This window comes from Punica granatum, chromosome 6 (genome assembly GCF_007655135.1).
Source record: "Punica granatum isolate Tunisia-2019 chromosome 6, ASM765513v2, whole genome shotgun sequence".
Taxonomy (NCBI): Eukaryota; Viridiplantae; Streptophyta; class Magnoliopsida; order Myrtales; family Lythraceae; genus Punica; species Punica granatum.
Window position 1 is genome coordinate 15,208,109 of NC_045132.1, and position 8,048 is coordinate 15,216,156.

The 8,048-nt window shown below is 39.5% G+C and overlaps 1 long non-coding RNA gene across 1 annotated transcript; it reads left to right on the top strand.

The window, feature by feature from the left end:
- LOC116210349 lies at positions 1-6,477 on the top strand. Its single transcript, XR_004157473.1, has 3 exons — positions 1-4,138; positions 4,576-5,180; positions 6,416-6,477. It is a non-coding gene; the product is annotated as an uncharacterized LOC116210349 (long non-coding RNA).
- Positions 6,478-8,048: the final 1,571 nt, after the last annotated feature.

Here is an 8,048-nt window from a genome sequence, read left to right on the forward strand (position 1 = left end):
ACAAGGCAAAAAAATCACCTAGGCCTAATTTATCAAAAATTATAGAATGTTTAGAAGTTCAATTTCATTCTAATTTTGACTAATTAAGCAATCACGAACTTAATTACTCATAGTCAAGTGTGCCATTTCATAAGCAATTTCATTCATGCGATTTAGCCTCAATTAAGCTCAATTGACTCCAAGTTGGAGTAGATTACAACCCGATCAGAATGTAACCGGCTGTAATTAAGTGAGATTAAGCCAAATTAGATCCTAATTAGCATGTCACTACCGATTAATCCTATGGGGCACTAATCACACACAGTGAAGTCATAATTAGCAAGATTAAGCTTATGTATATGAAATTAATTATCTCTACCATCCTATTAGCATGCTATTAAGAGTATATACAATCGTCCTAAATCGAATTATCACAAAAATGCCCGAAAATCCTGATGAGGATCATAAGCATGACAATGAGGCTGATGCACACGAGCTTGGAAGTCGGACTCGTGAAGAGGGAGCTGAAGCACAAGACCTTGGAGGCTTGCATGTTCCGAGTGGGCCAATCATACGGGCGAAGGCCAAACAAATCCAACAAGCTATGGAGAGCTTGCTGATGGGCTTTTTGGGCCAAGAGAAGTCTAATTCAGTTGGGTCTCCAAAGGCCTTTATTCAACTGACTTGCCATGAGATGCTGAAGATGCAATAAAAGACTGCCAACTATTCTAGATAGCCATTATTTAATTTCCTTTGTTATTTCTGGCTTTAGGAAACTAAGGTTATTCCAGTTGCCTAGTTTATTAGTTTCCAGTTTCTCCTAGGCTTATATAAAGGAGGCTGAGTAGCTGATCAGAGGTAGACTATTCTGGTATTTTGGTGAGATTTTCTCCTTTGTTCTTCATTGAACTCCTTCGGACGAACAAGTGTGACAACTTGTGATTGTTTGGTACACTTTGATATTATTGGTTCTTGTTTCTTCATAAACAACGGGTCAATAATCATTGTCTTGATATTGTTGGCTCTTGTTTCTCTATAAACAACGGGTCAATAATCCTCTATATCTAAATCTGTATTTGGCGATTTGGGAATCGATTCAAGTTGGTCGTCGGGTTTTACAATCCTTCGTGAGTTCCGCATCATTTTGGTATCAGAGCATCAAGCTCCAAATCAGGTTTATCCTATCCTTTACGTTTCAATTCGTTGAATTTCATTCCATCTAGCTTGTTCGTTCTGGATTGATTAGTAGCAAAAAAAAAAAATTCGGCCAAAAAAAATAGAGCTGAAAAAATAAAAATAAAAAAAGATAGAAAGAAAAGAAAGAAGCTGTCGCTGTCAATTTGATCCGGATTCTTTGCATCAGATCATTCTAAAGTTGTTATTTACCTTGTTGTTGATCCGCGTTGATTTCGCTCCCATAATTACCCAATACCTGATCTTCCATATTCCCTTCCTTATATCATCCTCCATATCTTTCCATCTATATATTACTCTGATATATTCCTTTCTTCATTCCTAAAATCTTTCCTTGGTTAACTTTCCTTTAACCATTTATTTCCCTGTTAGTTTGTGTCCAAGTTAGGGCCAATATATTAATTGTTGTTTTGAATTATTATGAGCTAGTTGCCTTTGATTTGTGAGTTGCTGAGTTCTTTAAAGAACTTTGAGGAGGAAATTAGAGTGGAAAGAGGCAAGAGTAGTGAGCGTATCAAAGGGAAACAACCATTGAACTGAGCGAAACACGAGTGTTGAGTGACGATAATTTGAGGGCAAACATGTGAGCGAGTGGTTGTGAGGTCCTAACACCAATTTTATTTTCGTAGTGCAAACATGAGTTTCGCAGGAAAAGGCAATGAATCTACAACCGGGGATGGAAGTAATGCCGGCCAACAAGATGTTGCTTTTACTTTGAAAGCCATGCAGCAACAATTCGAGAGATTGGAAGTTGTTTTTGGAGATATCCGTGATAGAATGGACCGGCAAGATCAATGAATTGATCAAATGTAGAGGGAACAGCCCAGGCAGCATGTGCAAGTTCCCAATGCAAGGAGACTAATCCGCCAGCCGGCGAATCCTCATGATGAAGAAGATGAAGATTATGAGGAAGATGAAGAAATTGCATCCGTGGTAAGTGTGAGGAGAGCCAGAGGAGTTAGGAATGAGGGGCGAAGACATGGTAGGCGAGATCAAGCAATTAGAGATGGAGTAGATAGGAATATTGGGAGTATTAAAATGACAATACCACCTTTTCAAGGGAGGAATGACCCTGACGCTTTTATTGAATGGGAGAGGAAGGTGGAGCTTGTATTTGATTGCCATAATTACTCGAAAGAGAAGAAAGTGAAGTTTGCAGCGGTGGAATTCACTGATTATGCCATCGTTTGGTGGGACAAATTGGTTAAGGAAAGAAAAAGGAACCATGAAAGACCTATTGAGACTTGGGAGGAGATGAAGACTGTCATGCGGAGGCGATTTGTTCCCTTGTATTACTATCGGGACTTGCATTTAAAATTGCAAAGTCTAAGGCAAGGGACGAGGAGCGTGGAAGACTACCACAAGGAGATGGAAATAGCTTTGATTCGGGCAAACATTGAAGAAGATGAAGAGGCAACTATGGCCAGGTTTTTATGTGGTTTGAACCGAGAAATTGCTAATGTGGTGGAGTTGCAACATTATGTGGAGATAGAAGAGATGGTTAGCATGGCCATGAAAGTAGAACGGCAACTCAAGAGAGGGAGACCAACCAAGCATGAGGGTGGTTCTTATTCGGGATCTTCAAATTGGAAGTCGAAATGGGGTGCCAGCTCAAGACCAGTAGAGAAACCCAAATCGAATGCTGAAAGGAACATGAGCAAGAGCCAAGAGGACAATAAGGAGAGAGGTAACCCTACATCCTAACCTCAAAAAAATAGAGATATCAAATGTTTTCGGTGTTTGGGGTCTGGGCATATTGCTTCTCAATGTCCAAATAAAAGAGCAATGATCATGCTGGATAGTGGGGAAATTGAAACTGAAGTGGAGGAAAGTGATTCAATGCCAACACAAGATGATTCTAGTAGTGATTATGAATATGCTGTTGAGGGTAATGCCTTAGTAATCATGCGAGCACTGAATGTACAAATTAAGGAAGAAGAGAGAGATGATGTGCAAAGGGAAAATATATTCCACACTAGATGCCAAGTGAATGATCGAGTATGTAGTTTGATCATTGACGGGGGTAGCTGTGTGAATGTGGCTAGTAAGTTACTTGTTGACAAGTTGGGATTGCGTACATTGAAGCATCCTAAACCATATAAGCTGCAATGGTTGAATGAAAGTGGAGAAGTGAAGGTGAACAAGCAAGTTCTGATTTCCTTTACAATTGGAAGATACAATGATAAAGTTCTTTGTGATGTAGTGTCTATGCATGCTAGTCATATGTTGCTTGGGAGGCCATGGCAGTTCGATAGATAGGCAATACATGATGGGTATAAGAATCGATACTCTTTTGTCAAGGATGGTAGAAAGGTGACACTTGTTCCATTGACACCTTATCAGGTGTATGAGGATCAGCTCCGAATCAAGAGATCAATTTGTGAGAAAAGTGAGGTAGAAGCTGAGATTGAAAGAAAAAAAGAGAGTGAGCAAGTGAGAGAGGAAACTGGTAAGACTAGAGAGGAAGAAATTTGGGATAGTAAAAAGAAAGAGAGTTCAGCTATAGATGAGGGGAAAGAGTTAGTTGAGAGAAAAAAGAAAAAAATGAGTTTCTATGCAAAAGAAAGAGAGATCAAGAGTGCATTCAAAGCTAATCGCCCAATGATCTTGTTTGTTTACAAGGAGGCTTATTTCTCTGACCTTAATTCTTCTTTGCCAAGTTGTGTTACCTCTCTTTTGCAGGAGTTTGGAGATGTCTTTCCCACGGAATTACCCAATCGTTTGCCACCAAAGGGGAATAGAGCATCAAATCGACTTTGTGCCAGGAGCCGCAATTCCGAACCGACCAGCATAACGAAGTAATCCGGAGGAGACAAAGGAACTTCAAAGGCAAGTGGAAGAGCTTTTAGCTAAAGGGCATGTGCGTGAGAGCATGAGTCCTTGTGCGGTCCTGGTGTTGCTGGTGCCAAAGAAAGATGGTACTTGGCGAATGTGTGTTGATTCCCGCGCTGTAAACAAAATCACGGTAAAATATCGACATCCGATTCCTCGATTAGATGACATGTTGGATGAATTGCATGGTTCCACGTTATTTACAAAAATAGACTTGAAAAGCGGATACCATCAGATTAGGATGAAAGAGGCTGATGAGTGGAAAACGGCTTTCAAAACAAAACATGGCTTGTATGAGTGGTTAGTTATGCCATTCGGATTAACTAATGCGCCTAGTACTTTCATGAGGCTCATGAATCATGTTTTGCGTGCTTTCATTGGAAATTCATGGTTGCATATTTTGATGATATCTTGGTGTATAGTAAGAGCTTGAAGGGTCATATTCATCATTTGCGACGCGTGCTTCAGGCATTGAGACATGAAAAATTATATGCTAACTTGAAGAAATGTACATTTTGCATAAATCGAGTTGTGTTTTTGGGATTTGTTGTTAATTCCAAGGGTATTCAGGTTGATGAGGAAAATGTGAAAGCAATTAAGGATTGGCCGACACCGAAATCCGTAATCGAGGTAAGAAGTTCTCATGGTCTAGCCAGTTTTTATAGGCGATTTGTGCGGGATTTTAGTACTTTGGCTGCTCCATTGACGGAGGTGGTTAAGAAAGATATAGGTTTCAAATGGGGAGTAGAGTAAGAGCAAGCATTTAATTTGATTAAGGAAAGGCTTTGTTCTGCACCTTTATTGGTTTTACCTGATTTTTCGAAAATTTTCGAGATTGAATGTGATGCTTCCAGGATTGGTATAGGTGCTGTTTTGATGCAGGAAAAACGACCAATTGCCTACTTTAGTGAGAAACTAAGTGGAGCCGCTTTGAATTATTCTACATATGACAAGGAACTCTATGCTTTGGTCCGCGCTTTGGAGACGTGGCAGCACTACTTGTCGTCGAAGGAATTTGTCATACACACGGACCACGAATCATTGAAGCATTTGAAAGGGAAAAACAAGCTGTATCGGAGACATGCCAAATGGGTCGAATTCATAGAGATGTTTCCATACGTGATTCAGTACAAGTAAGGAAAGGAAAACGTGGTAGCTGATGCATTATCACGGAGGTATGTACTTATCTCTACTCTAATTACTAAATTTCTTGGGTTTGTAAGAAGTTGTACATGCAAGATTATGACTTTGGTGCTATATATAGTGCATGTGAAAATGGTGCATTTGGTAAGTTTTATAAGCATGGCGAATTCTTATTTAGGGATAATAAGCTGTTCATTCCTAATTCTTCTATGCGTGAATTACTTGTGCTTGAGTCGCATGGGGGAGGTCTTATGGGTCATTTCGGGGTAGTTAAGACTTTGGATATTTTGAGAGAACATTTCTTTTGGCCGCATATGAAGAGAGATGTAGAGAGAATTTGCTCTAAATGTGTTACTTGTAAGAAGGCGAAATCAACAGTCAAACCCCATAGAATGTATATGCCTTTACCTGTTCCTAATGAGCCTTGGACTGATACATCCATGGATTTCATCTTAGGATTGCCTAGGTCTAATAAAGGACAAAATTTCATTTTTCGTAGTTGTGGATCGATTTTTTAAGATGGCTCATTTTATTCCATGCTGCAAAACTGATTATGCCACACATATTGCTGATTTGTTCTTTAGGGAGGTAGTGCGATTGCATGGGATACCTAAGACCATAGTTAGTGATCGGGATGTTAAGTTCTTGAGTTATTTTTAGCGCGTCTTGTGGGGAAAGTTAGGAACTAAATTGTTATTTTCAACTACTTGTCATCCCCAAACGGATGGGCAAACCGAGGTGGTTAATAGGACATTGTCCACTCTTCTTCTTACAGTCATAAAAAGGAATTTGAAGTCTTGGGAAGATTGCATACCGTTTATTGAGTTTGCTTATAATTGTACAGTACATTCTTCTACTAACTTCTCACTATTTCAGATTGTGTATGGTTTTAATCCATTAACACCTTTGAATCTAATCCCTTTGCCTATGAGTGAGATTTCTAGTCTTGACGGAAAGAAAAAAGGCAGATATGGTGAAAAAGATTCATGAAGAAGCGAGGCAACATATCTTGAAGAAGAATAAACAATATGTTGAACGTGCCAACAAGGGACGGAAGAAAATGATTTTTGAATCACGAGATTGGGTGTGAGTTCATATGAGGAGGAAAATTTTCCAAACCAACGGAAATCCAAATTGAGTCCACGAGGAATTGGACCATTCCAAGTCGTAGCCAAGATAAATGATAATGCCTACAAAATAGATTTACCGGATGAGTATAATGTTAGCCCAACTTTTAATGTTTCTAATCTTTCTCCGATTGATGTAGGTTTCGATTCGAGGACGAATCCTTTTGAAGAGAGGGAGAATGATGAGGACCATGGGCATGACAATGAGGCTGATGCACACGAGCTTGGAAGTCGGACTCGTGAAGAGGGAGCTGAAGCACAAGATCTTGGAGGCTTGCATGTTTCGAGTGGGCCAATCACACGGGCGAAGGCCAAACAAATCCAACAAGCTATGGAGAGCTTGCTGATGGGGAGAGCTTGCTGATGGGCTTTTTGGGCCAAGAGGAGTCTAATTCAATTGGGTCTCCAAAGGCCTTTATTCAACTGACTTGCCATGAGATGCTGAAGATGGAATAAAAGACTGCCAACTATTCTAGATAGCCATTATTTAATTTCTTTTGTTATTTCTGGCTTTAGAAAACTAAGGTTATTCCAGTTGCCTAGTTTATTAGTTTCCAATTTCTCCTAGGCTTATATAAAGGAGGCTGAGTAGCTGATCAGAGGTAGACTATTATGGTATTTTGGTGAGATTTTCTCCTTTGTTCTTCATTGAACTCCTTCGGACGAACAAGTGTGACAGCTTGTGATTGTTCGGTACACTTTGATATTATTGGTTCTTGTTTTTTTATAAACAACGGGTCAATAATCCTTGTCTTGATATTGTTGGTTCTTGTTTCTCTATAAACAACGAGTCAATAATCTTCTATATCTAAATCTGTGTTTGGCGATATGGGAATCGATTCAAGTTGGTCGTCGGGTTTTACAATACTTCGTGAGTTCCGCATCAAATCCTATTAGAAATTGTAACAAGTCGGGATTAAGAGAGGAGAGGAGTGAACAGATCTTACACGAGCTAGGAAGCTCGCCTAAAGGGTATGCCAGCCTCTGGTCAAGTCAGTTCCTACTTTGGCTTCCACCAATCTGGGGGAAATCGGCTCCAAATCGGGTAATCGAGACTCGATTAGGGGTTCTCCCTACTAATTAGGAAGTCCAGGCTTAATTTGGAATTTTTTAATCAGTATTTTGGCAGAGTCTAAAATATAAGAATGGCCAAAAGTCCATTCTTTAGCAAATGACCCTCTATTTATAAGAAAATGAGAGTCGGGGATTGTTTTGCAAATAAATAAATATTGGGGATCAAAACAAAAAAAAATTCAAATTTCAAAGGTTGGACGCGTGCCAGCTGGCCATCGAGTGCGGTTCTCAACCGCACCCTTGTCCTAAAATTCCCGATTTTTGGGAACCTACTTCAACTTCTTCGAACTGAACTAGTTTTGTCGCTTGTCCACCCTCAAACTTGTCAGAAAACTTCATATTCACCCTTTTCAAGATTTTAAAGCTCATTTGGATGGAGACAAATTATCGAAAAATATCCTTAGGTTCAGAAAAATAATTTTTTAGTTGGGAAATACCCCGACACGAATATTACTGGTTATGTGAGAGTATCAATTTCTCCATATTGGTCCTATTGCCATATCAAACAATTAATGGGAATCAACTGGTTTTAACCAGGAATATTAAGGTGCCATTTTGTTTGGAAAAGAACGGATAATTAGAGTTTTAAAACAAGGTTCCAAGAGAGTAAGCGTCACATTCTCAAATTTCGTTTTACACGCGTGTCCCCAGGATATGAAAAAATTTTAATCATCCCGTATTGGTTTAAAATATGGCACC